The sequence below is a fragment of the Lepeophtheirus salmonis genome, chromosome 6 (genome assembly GCF_016086655.4).
Source record: "Lepeophtheirus salmonis chromosome 6, UVic_Lsal_1.4, whole genome shotgun sequence".
NCBI lineage: Eukaryota > Metazoa > Arthropoda > Copepoda > Siphonostomatoida > Caligidae > Lepeophtheirus > Lepeophtheirus salmonis.
Genome location: NC_052136.2, coordinates 8,940,163 through 8,957,641, shown reverse-complemented (window position 1 = coordinate 8,957,641; position 17,479 = coordinate 8,940,163).

Sequence of the window (17,479 nt, the reverse complement as noted above, 5' to 3'; positions counted from 1 at the left end):
AAAAAAATTTCAAAAACTCACAGCTATTTGAAAAAAAATTAAATTTATAGGAAAATCAATTTTCAAATATAAAACTCTTTTAAAAAATTTAAGAAACCCAACAACTATTTACAAACAATTAAAATAATAAATTTTTTGGAAAAAAAAACATCAAAAATCTATTGCAATTTTCAAAAAATTTCTTAAAGGTGAGAGGGACTACAGCCCATCCATCCCACCCCTGCATACACCCCTGATTTTTCATTTAAAATTGAATGATTTGTTTATACAAGCTACAATTTGTACACATCAAATATGTCAACATGCAAGTATTTGGCTCAAAAATGAAGTAAATAAAAAAATTAATTAATTTATAGTTTTACTTCATAAATATAAATGCCCCATTATTTAGTCGACTTTATTGGTTTAATTATGGGATTTATATTATAATTTATAGGGTGGGTTAATATATTTATGAATATTAACGATGGTCTAAAGTAGGGGGTGTCTAATCTTTTAATGTAATGGGCTGCATTGCCAATTGAAATATTTCAATGGGCCACAGAACCTGTTAAATTAAACTTCATGAAAAATTGGTAAATAAAGCAAAACTATTAAATACCTATTTATTTCAAGTTTAGGCCAAATCTAATTTTTAAAAGCTAATTTTCTTTTAAAAAGCCCAATATGGCAACCCTGTTCAGTGGCGTGCACCAGATTTTTTTTTTAGCTTTTTGAAAAAATTTAAAAAAATCCTCCGCTGTATAATTTGATCGAATTTCCTTCTTCTTTAGTAAATAAATCCTTAATTTTTTTTTTTTTCGGTTTTCTCATATTCTTTTTTTTTTCGAGAGGGATAATTTTTCAAATACTTCTTGAAGTGAGAATGAGTAGTTGGACGCACTTAAGCATTAAATGGGCTGCATTGCACCCCGCGGTCTATGCGTAGACTTCCTTGGTCTAAAGCCTTCATATAATATATGATACTTCGTATAGTTCCAATACGGCCTTTCAAGTATAATCTACTTAATCTTTTTTCTGTAACAGATTGAGAATTTGGTCGATCTTTAAGTGCAATTTGAGGCTTCTCTCAATTATTTATTGAAAGAAGTTAAAACTATAAATATAAGGTAATTAGATTCAAAATACAAATGTAATCCCGGCTCACTTTTAAGAATAATAATGCCAGCTTGATTTTGTCTTGACAGGCCACCTATATATACATTTTATCCTTAGGGGGATTAGGTAGGTCGGTTGTATTTATATGTAGCTATAATAATATCCATTATTCTAATAACAATTATAATAAAATGGAAGGTTGGCTACTTCACTTTACAAAAAAATACATTAATACTTTATATATATTAAACCTTTTTTAACAATTTTGTTTTAAATTTACATTTTAAGGGGTCATTTTAAAAAAAAAAAACACCTGTCTTGAGGCATTTACTTCAACATAGTGCTGAGTTTTTTTTTTTTTTTTTATAATTGTTAGTTTTTGCAATGGACACTCACTCGTCTTAATAACATTGTCCAAGGAAATAATGGGGTTGATGCGCTAGAAAGAGTACGTTGCAAGATTTTTTATTGAGGGGGGTTACAGAGTAGAATATTTTTGTCACATTTTGGGCCTGATGTCCAATTTTTTCAGACTGCTAATATAAAATGTACTTTTATAGGGAAATAAAATATAAACTTCTTCATTTTTTTCTAAAATATTTTTTAATAAATAATTTGCTTCCAGTTTAGAATGACTCTGTCAATATTTTAATCCAAGGACGGGTTTTTTAATAATCTCTTGTATCAATTTATATTGAGTCGTTTTCAATAAAAAAAAATAGTCCATTTCAATTTTTCAAAGGGCTTAATTGACTTAATGTTAAGTAGAATTGGAGCAACCCAGAGTTACGAATCAAAGAGACAAAACGTAACTATGGAGGAGATTTCTGTGAAATTTAGTAAATTTTTTCTTCGCATGATGACGTTCCTTTATCATTTTTTCTCATGACGTATACAACTTTTTTCTTCCAAACATCGTTTTTATTCTTGAAAACACATGAAAAGTAGAGAGTAAAACTAAGGATTTGTTCAGGAATTATAATTATCAATCCTTTCCTATTTAATTTATGCTCGCCTATACCCGATGTCTATGCTAGATACGGTACGAGAATACTGTTTAGTTCTTTGTTTTCATACCTGATTGCGTCTAATTTGATACAACGCAATGACGCCTAAGCTCCTCTTCTCTCAAACATTCTTCAAAGTGACAGGATTAACATGTTACTTTCGGTGTTGTTTTGGTTTTTTAAATACCTACGTCCTGCAGGTAATATTTTCTACAACTATACTCATGACAGCCTCAGCGCCCCTAATGTACAAAAAAAGAATTCTTGTAGCCAACTTAATTTGAACAAAAATTTGATAATGTGGACATTGTTTGGCCACAGGATTTATAATAATTTTGGTCTTTGTCAATCACATAGAGTAGCGTTTATTTATAATTAAATAGACTTTCAATTGAACTCTAAGTAATTAGTGAGTAGAAAAACGACGACAACCACTCATTATCATCGTTCTCATCACCAATAAAAGCACTTATATGTATACATGTCTATTATTATTGTGACTACGAAGTTATTATTTGATAAACCAAGAATAAACCATTCATAAACAAAGTATGGTGAAGAAGTTTAAGAGAAGAAAAAGTTCAGAATCATCGTTATTTTGAAAAAATAAAAGTAATATGTGTTGTATATACATTGTACATACATACGAGAATATGAGAGGTGAATATTCAAGTAAATAAAAAATAGACAGTAGCATCACAATAAGCCTTGAAAACAACAACAATTAGTTGATTGGTTGATGGTTCTTTGGTCAAAATCCTATATATTTATATGAGTATATGTAGAAATAAGTAAATAATTTAAAAAGGGGAAAAATTGTAAAAAATTTCTACCATTTTCTTTTTTTATTCATCCATTATGTAATATGATTTGAACCCCTATCGTGATTGAATATTGTACATACAACGTAGGGGGGGGGGTGAAATGCTTTAATGACCTCTCTTCAACATTATCACGAATCATTTCCCCCTTTCATTCTCTAATTTATGTTTTTTATGTTAATATGAATTATATATTAACGACGATGGGACGAGGAACGATGATCATGTACATAAGTACTTATTATAAAATCACCCAGAGTCGATGATCATCAAACGATTAGTTACATTGGATATTAATGATGATATGAGCAGCATGACAGAACATTACTACTGCTAACTTATCTTCACTCCTTCTATCTGTCTATATACCTACTTACATAAATAGGTAGAATACATATTAGGGTTTCTCTTTTGGGATTCCGTTTTTCTGGAATTTTTCAAAGTTTTAAATATAGGAGAAAGTTTAGAGGTTGAGGGAAGCCTTGATATAAGTCCATATTTTGAAGACTTTCTTCAAAATTTAGACTCGAATTTTAGTTTATACGTACCTCAACAAACGGTTTAACACTATCTACTTGAATAAACTCAAAAGAAATCTGAGGACTCTATCAAAGTATTCATGTTTTGTGAGTAAAGGGTTGAAACTCAAAATGTACAACTGAGCAAAGACTGCTCTCAAATCATTCATGCATCTCTTTTAATTTGTTTTTATTTCAATAAATTATTAAAAGGGAGTTGAAATGGAAAATTATCAAGCGATTTTCGACTTTTAGCATACGGAAGGTACATCAATGTTCTATCATTTGTGTATTAAATGTCTTCAAAGTGACCAAACAAGAACGCCATCCCCTACCCCCGTCCAGTTGCTCAAGAAAATCAACTCTATACAATTGGCTGAATGTAATAATCTTGACGAGGAAACCAATCGTGTTAAGATGTAAGAAGGAAATTGAAGGCTGTCACAGACGCTGTGAGGTGTCATTGTGAGTGAAGATCAGGATTTAAATAAATTAAATATTGTTCTTTTATTTTATAAATTAAATAAAAATTTGGTCACACCAAAATAAAAGGAGATGGTCGTGCTTAAAAATAGTCTAAAAAATATGCCTTTCCTTTATGTAATTCATTAAATAAAAAGTTGAATACACATTACACATTGAAGATTCACTTGAGATAAAAATCTAATAAACTATGATTTTGCAAATGAATAGCAATGTATGTGCATTGACAAAAATAACAAATCAACCACATATTATAACAGATCTACAAATGAATATTTAATTAAGACTTCACTTTAAAATATAGGAACACTAGATTAACTTTGGATCTCTCACGAATAGTTTGAGATTTATGTATTCTTCCTCTGTAAACATAAATGAATGACTTAAATTTTGCAAAATTTATAAATACAAATCATGTTCCAACCCAGATTTTGCTCATAAAATCCCATTTTTTGACATCTTAAGTCTAACATAGTGAGATGTAATATGAAATAAAACCATTTACCATTAATTTCAAAGCATATCATGGCATTTTATATTGTATGTTATTTTTCCCTGTGTTTTTGCTAGGAAATATTGATTCAATGTACATTTAGAATAAGTTGAAAACTTACAATAAGGAGAACTAATGAAAACGTTGAGGTTATAGTGAATGAAAAGATAAGCAGACAAGGACGAAGTTATACCACCTTTTATTGAAATAAGAATTCATAAAATATTTTTGGTACGTCCGCATAAAAACAATCTTGAACCAAAATCAAGAACAAGAGGTGATTCTAATATATTTTTTTCCTACTTTTAGAATTTTAGCTATAGTTTAAAATCTTCATTTGATTAAAGAGACATAACTTGGCATTTGATGTGGCCTTTCCAAAATAACATATCCATTTTTAAACTTAAGAGTCATTTTTGACGCCTCCAAAGGGTTTATAAGAATAATTTATTAATAGAAATTGACGATAATTGGTGATTGAAGAATACAATTGTAATCCACACTCCATTTCAAGAGCAATCATTTTAGTTTGCTTTTGAAATTTTTGGTTTTCTATTGGTAATTTTAGATCGTTTTTAATGTCACAATTACGTTTTAAAATTACACTTATCCTGGTTTTTAGCATTTAGCATAGATTTAACACAAAGCAGTTTAGGGATTTTTTAAATTTGCAAAAAAATGTTGTTCATAATTTTATCAAATACAATTTTTGATACATGAGCTTTGAAATCCTTAATTAGAGCAGTTGAAAAACTTTTTGGCTTAAAAAACTTGATAGATACAATTGCAAATATAAGTATGATCAATCGATAACTTAATGAAAAAAAATCAGTTTTTTACTTATGACTTTCCAGGATTGAAAACGAAAAAGTGTACGGGTCACATGTTTTAAAAAAAATCACAAATCTAATCTTAGAGGTGTTTTATGTACAAATTGATTTATTTGTAATTAAAAAAAAACGTAAAACTGTCAATGAATTATATATCATTAAAAAAAATCTCAATTTCCATTCAACGACTCAAAAATCCTGGAAATCAATTATTTATTATAAAAAAACACACACATTTCTGTTCTTAGAAATGAACAAGGATTTTAATTTTGATAAGAAAATTGACAGCAGATCAACTAAGTGGGTGTTATAGGGTTTAATAATTTTTACCTATATATCGATATCCATGTATTTATTATGTAATAGTGGAATTTTGTTAAAGGACAATTTTCAGGGAAATTAGAAGACCCTGGTACATCATAATGTGTATGAGTGTAATAACTGAACTAATAACTATTTTGGTTAATTTATAATAATTTAATAAACATTCACCTTTTCATATATATATTATGTTTGAGCATTTTTATTAGAAATTTTCACTCTACTCTCAGGCAAAAAAAAAAAAAAGGCATTAGAGAAAGAGATTCAAACATTCAAAACCAGTAATAATAAAAATGAAAATAATAATACATAAATACATTATTACTGGGTGGTATAACAAAGGCACAAAAAACAAAGCATGAAGAATTCCTGAGTAAAAGTATGTGGAATGATGGTTCGTAGAGAGAGAAAACCAGCAGTGTATTGCACGATTTGACATTATCATACACACAAAAATTACCACCAATCAAATGATGTACACACATATATGTAACTAACCATGATTTTACGGGGGCGTCTGAAGGATGATATTTTTTTTTTTGGGGGCAGAGCTTTGGAATTTTTTTGAAAATTTTGAAATTAAATTTAATTAAAATTTTTTCCAAAAAATTTAACTTTTCATTTTTTTTTTCAAACAAATTAATATTCTCTGAAAACTTTGAATTTTTTCCATTGTTTTTTTAATTTCCAAAATCCAAACTTATTCATGCTAAATTTAACTTTTTGGCAAAAAATTTCAAAATCCACAGCTGTTAACAAAACTATAACTCCTTTGAAGAAAAAAACCTCAAATATTAAATTTTTTGTTGAAAAATGTAAAAAATCCAAAGTTTTCAGAGAATATTAATTTACTTGAAAAAAAAAATGAAAAGTTAAATTTTTGGGAAAAAATTTTAATTTAATTTCAAATTTTTCAATTTCTAGGAAAATGTAAAAATCCGTATTTGTTCTCAAAAATTTAATGTTTTGGAGAAAAATTTCAAAAATCAATAGCAATTCACAAAAAGTTTAATTCAATTAAATTTCAAATATTAAAAGTAAAAATTTCTTAATTTCGTGGGGCTTCAGCCTATCCAGCCCAGTGGACTCCACCTGATTCTTCAAATATTGGTCTTCTTCCATGGTGAACTCTAGCATTTCAAGTGGCCTTTCAGGCCGTTATAATTTCTTTTAATTTTAGGAAAAACTTTATAGCTCTTTAGAGACTAGTGAGGGGCTTATGTAGGTCTAAAAAATCCAATTATAATTCTGGCTGGATAGAACTAGTGTTGTGTCAGTCCTTATGGAGGACTGAAGACTTCAATCCCGTCCAGTTCACTCTTGGTCCACTCCAGTTCAATCCTGTATATAATTCCTAAAAACAAATAAAGTTTGGTCCTGGATAACGTCAATCAACTTTATTTCTTATTCTTTTAATCAGTCCTTATACAGATAGCCCTTAAGACTGGACTGAACCGAATAAATAAGGACTGACAACCATTAAGAAAAAAAAATACATACATAGAGGCCCCAAGATGCACAATTTATTGAGCAAAGACGTCAAATGACACAAAGAGTATATGAAGTAAGATTTGCCTATTTTTCTTACATTAACAGGGTAAGAACTTCCTTAATAAACAAGATGGGGACTAAAAACTGGAAAAATTTTAAAACCCGTTTTCACTTCTAAACATTTTTATTTTGTGACATTGATATGGTAAACTTTAGAAGTAAAAGTTGTTAATTCAACAAATTTCTACACTTTTTATTCAATATGTCTCACTCCATTCTGAATTATAGCTTTAATAGGGGGACGAACAGAAGCACAGCTTGTCTTGATTAAGTCCAAGGACAAATTGTTCGACTCCTTTGGCCTTCAGGGTATCGACCTTTGCATGGGAAGTAATGTTTGTCTTGCCCTGTAAGACACACCAAACATCGAAGTCCAGGGATTCCCGTCAGGCGATGATGAAGGCCAGAAGGAAGCTATGTTCTCCCTGCAGAAATACTGCACCTTCTTGGACGTGCCTATATCTTGGCTAAAAACACAGAGCTGTCCCTAGGGAACATGCTCTTCAACCATGGCAAGACATGGTAACTAAGGATCTTGTAGTAGACATCCGAGTTTACTTTCTCGTCGGCCTTGAAGAAGTAATAAAGCATCTTGCTGCCATCATACTCATCATGACCTAAGCTGGATATTTGAAGGTTACCTCAACCTGAACTCTTTATTGAGCCAAGAAGCGAACATTTCTCCTGTTCAGAACAGCGTCCACTGAGAAGATCTTCTTATCGGAGATCGACTTGTGCGCGGAGGAGATCACACACCCTCTTCCGTTTTGCTTGTTAATGAGACATCTTTGATCGCACAAAAAGAAAACAAACATCTTTTTAGCAGCTCTTTCGAATGGCGCTATAAATAGAATTTTCATCCTTTAGAACTGAGGCTAGACGGCCTCGAAGAGTAGTCAAATTTTTGAGTCCTCCCTCTGTAACAATCGGTAATTCCACATTGGGAAATGAATAATGATATTCAAACCCTGGATAACTTTTTATTACAATCATCAAAGGCAATCAACTTATTTCCTTTAGCAGACGTTGAAGTTATTTTCAGCTTGATACCCTTTGTCATAGCTGTCGTTCATTGCTTCAGACTGAGCACTTTAATCTATACCGATTTTATAGAAGAGTGGCAGGTGACGTATTTTACATATATGTAAGTTGTATAACTGTGATAGGGAGAAAATGGGTCCTTAGATTGAGACCGATAATCGGTCAAACGATTAAGTTTTGGTTCCACAGTCTGAGTCTCATGTCTTCACGACCAAAATAATAGTACAAATTAATTTATAAAATGTCACTTAAGACTAGCAATGGGATCATTAAAAAAAATCCCCATGCCGATTCCTTAATATTTTAAACAATAGTTAAAAAATACCATAGGATAATATGTTTTTTATGGTTTTGGAATTTTTTAGACAAAAATCCAAAAATTTAAATTTTTTGAAAAAAAATTCAATTATACAATTTATATTTAAAAAATCTAAAATTGTTCAAACAAAATTTAGTTTTTAAAAAAAGAAATTAAAAAACCTATGGTTATTCTCAAAAAATTAAATTTATTGGAAAAAAAATTCTAAAACCCATAGTTGTTCACAATAAATTAACTTTTTTGAAACAAAAATTTACAAAATCCACAACTGTTTACAAAAAAATAAAAAAATTGTAGAAAAATCCCCAAAATCTCCAGTTGTTCCCAAAACAAAAATTTACAATATTAAATTGTCTTGTAAAAAGCAAAAATTCCTTTTTTTTCATAACTTAGAAAAGTAATAAATATTTAAATACCAGTAAATAATAAGAATCCAACCGCAAATTAAACCTTATTTTCCCCATTCCGATTCCTGAAAAAAACACACAAATCTCTTATTACTGATTCTGATTAATCGTTCACTCACTACTTATGACCTAATTTCAATTCTATCTAGAGTCATGTCTACCTTACTCTTGAAAAAAGAGGTTCTGCTTGGCTTTAGAAAAAAATAATAATAAAGTTGCTTTAGGACTTGCTTTGACACCGAGACTAAGAATTTAAAGGATAGAGAACGAGATCCAAATCATCACTAAGATAGATACCAAAAACTCCATGGAAAGACAAGTATAAATTAAAAAGTTTTTGGAGAGTGGTCTAACTAAGCAAAATGGTTAAATCCTTTGGATATTGACATGTGGGTAGAAAACTAGACATTCTCACCAAAAGTATTGCCACCCCTCTAATACTATATATATTTATTTTTTAATAAATACCCGACACAAACCTTAATAGGAAGGTACATCATTTATAAATATTATTAATAAACTCTTTTCAGTACTGATAAATGAATAGAAACAGCAATTAATTAACATAATGCCCAACTTGAATATATTTCAAGTCAAATTTCAGTGGTTGTGTTTTTGGTTAGGTTTATGATAGTATTGGTATTGATCTATAACTTTGTTTTTAAACCATTTTTCTCTTAAATTTGGATTATCACAATTGACAAATATGCAATTATCTTTTTTAAAATGAAGAAATTCTACAAAAATTTAAAAGTGAGCCCTAGTGTTCTATTATTTCTTATTTATTATGTCTATCCAGTCTCTTAAGACCGGTTTTATCAGTCCTTTGGAAAGGATTGAAAACTTCTCATTTTCATGATTTCTGTCTGTGATGGATTTTTTTTAACGCAACACATATTTTAACCTTATTTTTCTATACCTATGTAGGTATTGTAATAAAATACCCCCCCCCCCAATTTGGCATTTCTCTTGTTTGGTATTTGAAAGATATGTAAATTGTACACCATCATCGATCTTTAAATAACTTGACTTGGTGCCAATACGAATCTCTCCTGATGAATTTTAAAATTTATGGCATTCATTATACTTAAGTAATAATGTAATGCCTAAAACTCGTTTTCTATTCACATTTGGGATGTGTTTGCAATTGGGGAGGGGGGAGGTTGATTTGCCTTGAAAATAAAAATAATAGAATATTATGTAGTGGGGACGAACGGACTTTGTGAATATTTGCGGTTGCTGAGTCTATAAGGAAACTAATGGATAGTGATATGAAAATCCCTTAAAATATTTTGAGAAGCTACATTATATTAGTTATTACAAAGCATGTTGTTATCTTTGATTGTATCATGCAACCTTTTCTTCAAAAAGAAACAAAAAAAATGCCTCAAATCATCTGGTAGTTGCCCAAATAAGTCAATCATACCATCTGCTGTGTATCTCTTATGTACTCCCAGACAATCACTGTCATAATATTTTTCACCATTTTTAAAATAAATTACCCATTATTACAATCTATATAGTATTTTATTCCATACTGTATTATAATATTCCTTAGTAATATTTGATTAAAAGATTATTATGTATAGTTATTATATTATTTCTATGAAGAAATAGTCAAAATTTCTTCATAGAAATAATAAAGTGGCCTATATATATATATTAAATAAACGAAAAGGGATCAACAAGAAATTGTATATATGTCCTTTTTAGAATGGCGCATAAGTTAAAATCAACTTATTTCTTCGTTTATTTTTCAAAAAAAAATAATTGTACAATGGCCATGATGACGTATCAAGTGAGATGAGTGAATCGACGGCTGACAACAAAATATTGAGGTAACAACACCCTGAAAGGGATGAAGAGGAGAAACGGTAAAAAATCGCATGTTTGGTTTGGACATAGAAAGTATTGAGAGGAAGGGAGAAAATAATGAATATACAATAAAAGGTCAATAAGGTCATGTAAAATATTTTGTATTATTTTAAAATAGACACGAAAGGGAAGGGTGAATAAAGGGATTCAAAGAAGAAAAAGGTATGGGTGAGCAAACAGACTACAGTCCCCACTTTCCTGTAGATGTACACATATTATTATTTCACGTAAACAAGATTTCCAAATTGCTTTAAATATCTCAGGATTGGAGGAGTTACATCCATATGTTTAAGAGCAGGGGTTTGCAATTTTGTTCACCAAAGAGCCACTGGTACTGAGAAACTCCTACTATGGACACATAATCTTACAGTAGGGACATGAGCAAATCAAAAAATATATATTATCTATTAGGTTTTTTAAGTATTCCCTTACAAATTGTATCCATAAAAATAAACATCAATCAAGGCCGAAGTACTCGAGTCCTTTTTTTCCATGGATTTGGTACGATAAAATAAAAACTTGAGACTAGAAAACCATATGAACTAGGACTTGCCTTAATATGACTTTTAGACTCAGAGTTTTTTTTTCAATAGCTCTCATTTTACCACAGATACTGTATGAGAAATTTACGGATGCCTGGACTTAGATAAATTATATGAATAACAATTTAGTATTAGCATGTCCTCTTTTTACTTCAAGTCCCGGTGACCAGGGAATAATTAGTAAAATATCCCTGGGTGTCTTATAAACATAGTTCCCATCAGTGTTTAACATTAAATACATATTTATAATTAATAAATTATTTCATTATATTGTTCTCAAAATTAGAAATGCATTTTTTTATTGAAAATATGTGATTAATATTGTCAGATACAGTCAAATCCAGATAAAAGGAACTGCTATTTTTCGATAAAAAGTTGAATACATATCCAGATTTTTCTTATATCCGTAGTATATAAAAACACACTTTATGGATAATTTTGTAAATAATTAATTATGGAACTCCCCATTTTAAGGCAACCCCCCCATTTGATTATATTCTTTGGAACTGCCCCTTAACTTTCAATTTTATCTTCTTTAAGGACCGACAAGTGGGACTAGACTCCGGTCCTCGGTCCAATATAAGGACCCACACAAAACTACTTTGACATGGATTCTAGCTTGTAGTACTCTGACATCAACTCTTAGGACATTAAGAATCTGATTTTACTTTATTGGCATTTATTTGAGATCCGTAAGTAACCGACTTGAATTGGATATTAAATCTTGACGATTGACGATTTGTAAAATACAAAAGGGATAGATGTAAGTAATCTCTGGGTATCATATATCCATAAACTTTTATAATACTATTACAATGTAGATGGAAAATACAAAATAAGCTCGTATATGCAATGCATGGATAGGCAAATAATGTATATTATGGAGATACCATTGGGAATTCAAAGATTAGGATTTGTAAGAAAGAACAAAAAAAATTTGTAAATGAAACAAAACAAATATTGTAAAATAAAAGTGGATTATTGTAAAAAAACAGTAAACATCAGTTTTTTGTTTTTTTATAAGCTCGTAAAATGAGTTTTTATGGTACATAACTTGTATTTTGTTGTTTTTTTGCAATGATGTTTGCGAAATAAGGTAAATGATAGAGGGGAGAATTATAGAGGAGGATGCATTATCATGTAAAGTAAATTAGATTTTACCCATAAAAAAAGCAAGCAAAATCGTCTAACAAATAATAACTAATCCATAAAACCAATTGGAATAAAACACTACGTAGTTTTTAAAATTGGAATATAAAATAGAATAAAACTTTGCAAAATGAATAGAATTATTATCATTGTGTGTTTTTTAGTAGATTGTAGAAATAAAATTATTATATATATATATATATTTTTTTTTTTTAAGTTCTTTGTTTAATAGTTGTTATATAGACTTTATTCCAGATAACTCCATTCTATTCGACCTCCTACATTAAAAATAAGAGGGGGGAAAAGCTAACTTTAATTGCAACTACCAGAGTAATTAAACTTAAATTAAAGTTGTTCTCTTTCTTCTTCTTTTTTGTAATTTAAAGCCGTGGTTAGTATGTGGTTTGCGTTGCAACATAAACATAGATTCATATAATTGCTCTCGAGACCGACCCATTAGTAGATCATTGAATAGGGCCAAAAACCATTAAATTATAATTATTACTGCATAGGTCAATTATATTATTAGGACATCCACAGGGGCGTCCGCAGCGGGGCAGGACACTGTAGCCCCCCCCAAAAAAAAAAAAGGATTTTTTTTTTCTTTTTAGTAGAAAATTTCTCATTTGAAATTTTATTTAATTTATTACAAAAATTTTATTTTTTTTGAATACCAATGGATTTTTAAAATTTTTCTCCCAAAAATTTAATATTTCAAATTTTTTTGGGAAAATTATATATTTATCATTTATAATTTTTGTGAACAACTGTTGATTTTGGATTTTTTTTTTTTTAAATTAATTTTTTTATGAATAACTTATTTTTTTTTAATAATCCAATAAATGTATATGTTTGTGAAAAGCTCTGTTTTTTTTTGTTTTTTTCCAAAGAATTTCCTATTTAAAATTTTTTTTTTGAATTTTTTTTCAAAAATTTTGTTTTGTTTAATTTTTTTTTTCTGAAAAACTTAATTTTTCAATTTTTTTCCAAAAAACTTAAGTTTCTGTTAGTAGCTGTGGTTTTTTGAATTTTTTTTTCCGAAAAATGAAATTTCTTTGTGAATAGCTGTGGGTTTTTTTTTATTTTTTTTTTTCAAAAAATTTAATATTTATAAATTCATTTTTGAAAAAAAAATCAGAAAAATTCAATTAAGGGAAGTTTTTCAAAGAAAAACCAAAAACCAAGCCCTTCCCAAAATATAATCCTGTGGATGCCCCTGATCCACAATAAGGAATTATGATTTGAGAGCAGACGGAAGTCGAATCGCTCGTATCAAAGGATTGCAAAAGTCAGCCCAAAGACATCCTTTTCTCCATAAAGAAACAATAATCCATAATCAATTAGTAGCAATTAAATAACGAAATACAGTGTACATGCTTCGGTTAATGAAGTAACGCCCGGACATATTGATATATTATGTTGAACGTTGGTGGAATTTGGTCATTATAAAAGATGCCTGAACAACCAAGTAGTATAACTTACTCTAAGAATAGAAACACCTTGTTTTTATCTATTTAAAAGGAAAATAATGTATTTGGATGTCATATAGTGATGAGAATATTGTTTAAATTACGGTGAGTGCTAAAACTAGGCTTGAGAGAATGCCCTTAATATATGGTCACTTGAAAGAGGCAATATATCTACTGACAGAAATCACAATAAACTATAGTGCTCCTTCTTTGTGGATACGTTAGAATTTTGTAGTAAAGAGTAATAAATAATATGAGTATTCATATCTTGCTCTTAGCGATATACACCATGTCTCAAAATAAATGCTACATTGATTGATCAGCCTATTTGTCTCCTGTTAATTCGAACGAGTATACTTGTTGCATAAAAAGTTTCAAAAGTACGCCAAAAAAACAACAACTGTTTATGTCTACATATGCGAGTAGTACAACTCATTTGTAGTTCCAAAAGAAGAGGTGAAAATATTAAAGTTCGAGCCCTGTCATGTATTAGGATTTGAAGGTCAGATCAGAGGCTGTGGGTGAATAAAGGCTGGATCACCAATCAAAAAGGTTGCTAGTGAAATGAATATACTTTACAAAACTGTTCAGAAGTAGTGGATGAGGTCCAAGAAGGTGACAGCCTCAGAGAAAAGACTGGAAAGAGACGGAAGAAAACTCTAAGCACCAAAGCAAAAATTATTATTTCCAAATGTTTGGGGAAAAGGCGTCAAAACTGCATAGAATGGGCTCGACGTTTATCAGGGATTGGCGAAACGTACTCCAAGGACACTGTTAACAGATATCTAAGCAAAATTCTTGGTTGCAACTCCTTCAAAAGGCAAAAAAATTCCCAGATTCCCAGATAAAAAAAAACATTCGTGATGGACATGAGTTCTCGAAAATAGCCAGGAAGCTGTCTCTTGAATACTGGAAAAATTTTCTTTTGTGACGAGTCACCCTTTTCCCTGTTGTAGATCCCAAACAAGCAGGTAGATCGAATTTGGCAAGAGATCAGGCAATGTTATGCCTCTTCAGACTGTTAAGAAATCTCAAGAAATCCAAGTCTGGGGAGTAATGTCAGCTTCTAGACTCTTTAACCCTCTCATAATGCCTTTAAGCTTTCGCCTGACAGCTCAAAGCTATATCTCCAATATATTGCAAGGTCATCTTGAACCAATTTTGGCCAGAACAAAATCTACTGGTCCAATTTCATCAAGAAAACTTGTTCACAGGAGGTCTGATGGTGCTCCTGCATACACTCCTGACATGACTAAGTCATGGCTCAAAAACCAAAATTTTCTGTTTTGGGGTAAGGGAGTGTGGCCATGCAACAGCCCATATATCAACCCAATTGAAAATATTTAATCAATTTTAAAAGACAGGCTTGACAGTCTGCCTTCCGCTCCTCGAAATTTGAAAGAGTTGGAGAAAATTCTAAAGAGAGAGTGGAACAACATTCCTGTGGAGACTCTTCCAAATATGATATTAATTCTATGCCAGCTTGTATATATGCTATATTTAGTAGCAAATACCGTGTGCATGGGGTGCAATTTTGGAAATTATGAAGGTTTTTTTACTGTTGCCCGTCTGCAAATAGCACAGATCGGTAGGTTAATTATTATAAATGTAGTGTAATTGGGGACAATTTAGACTAAATGGGAGTTTTTCAAATGGAAATTCCCCACAGACAATCTTCCAAGCACAATTAATTGGATTTTATTCAGGATATAACTGTGTTTCTTTGACATCAAGTTGTACTCTATACAGATGCTGACTACTCTAATCTTTTCTCATCTTTAAAGCAATCATTACTACATATTTTTTTGGAATTTTTTCATTCAATTAATAAATCAACTAATTATAAACTTTATCTAACGTTGCGTCGGTCACAGTTCAATCTGTAACGTTAGGTAAAACAGTCTTCGTGCACTGCCCTGTTATTAAATCATGTCTTACCCTTTTGATGGTGGCCGAATCCATGGGAGCGATTTCAAATATTGCGAAACAATTAAGCACTCAATATGTAAATATAAACTTCAACACCAACGGAACAATATGATGTTTATTATGAAGGAAGCAATTCTCACTAGAATTAAATGGATGATTCCAACAAAAATATAAAAAAAAAACAAAAAAACTTGTTGTACACTGATGAAGGATTTCAAATAATATAATATTCTGTACTTTTTTCCTTTCGTACTATCCATGAATTTTGAGTATTAAAAAAAATTACAACTCTCATTTTTCGGTGGGTTTTTTTCTTCATTGGAAGCGCTGAGTATTTTTACATCAGACATGCTGTGATGATGTTGCAAAGCGTGCAAGTCTCTACAACGTCACTACTACTAAATACCTCCATCTTTAAACAAAAAAAGGCAATAATATTATTTATAGAATTTAGGTTGTTGTTTTTTGCTTAAAGTCTGCAGCAAAATTATATATTAATTCTGTAACATATTATTTTATGATATACTATGATTGTGGGGAATTAATACAAAAGCTATGTATATTCAACAAAAATATATAAAAGGATATATTTCGGTTTTTACCCCTTGTAAAAATAATAAGAAAATCATTTCTGAAATTCAAAAAAAAAAAAATTAGAGATGTACCTATCCGAAAATTTCTGACGATTCCAGTTAAGATTACCCTAACATCCTTCTGAATGATTTTGATACCGATTCCATATTATGTAGTAATTAATTACATAAATTAATGGGAATAATTATCATCTCCTTTTATCGGTTGAGCATTTGAAATATTAAAATTTAAAAAATTAGAAAAATAATATTTTTTTGCTTAATCTGTATATACATATATAATACAGTTTGAGCGTATGTGTGTGTCTTTTATGGGTGCCTACATTGTTGGGCCTAGGAGGTTAAGACTTTGCATGCACTTGCTTTTGAATCTGGTCAGGCTAAGACGGGGGTGCCGATTTTCGTGGGTGTCATATACATATGGGGGGGGTCATTCTATTTCAAAAACAAAAAATTGTTTTAGAAGCTCAAGGAGACTAGATAAGGGGTGAAGCTATAAATCAAAAACTGACTGGCATCTTTAAAAACAAAACACAAAACACTAAAATGGTGTATTATTAATTTCGAGAACATTTTATTAAATAATTTTTGCAATATTTGAAAAAATGAACCAATTATCTAGGATTATTTTTACGACGACATTATTCTCCATTACTTTTTTGGTTTTGTAAGTACTAAAGATCTTGGGTATGTTTGTGTTCCTATTTACAATGCTAATAAATGCTATTAGTTACTTTTTTAGTAAAATTAGTGCAAACATTTTTTTTTTTTTTTTTGTAATTTCCTTCACGAATTTCGATTGGGCAATTTTTTGACGAAAATAATGGGTGGACTTATCATATAAACATATTTTTTTATGCAAATATACTAGTACGTTCTTTGAAGTTTATAACACAACTTTTTTTTTTTAATTTATAATAGCTAATTCATTTCATAGAATATAAAGACGCTATATTATAATTCCTGAAAGAATACCCTAACGATCGCTCTTTGCTAATAATGCATATATATCATTGAAATCGGCAGTATGGAG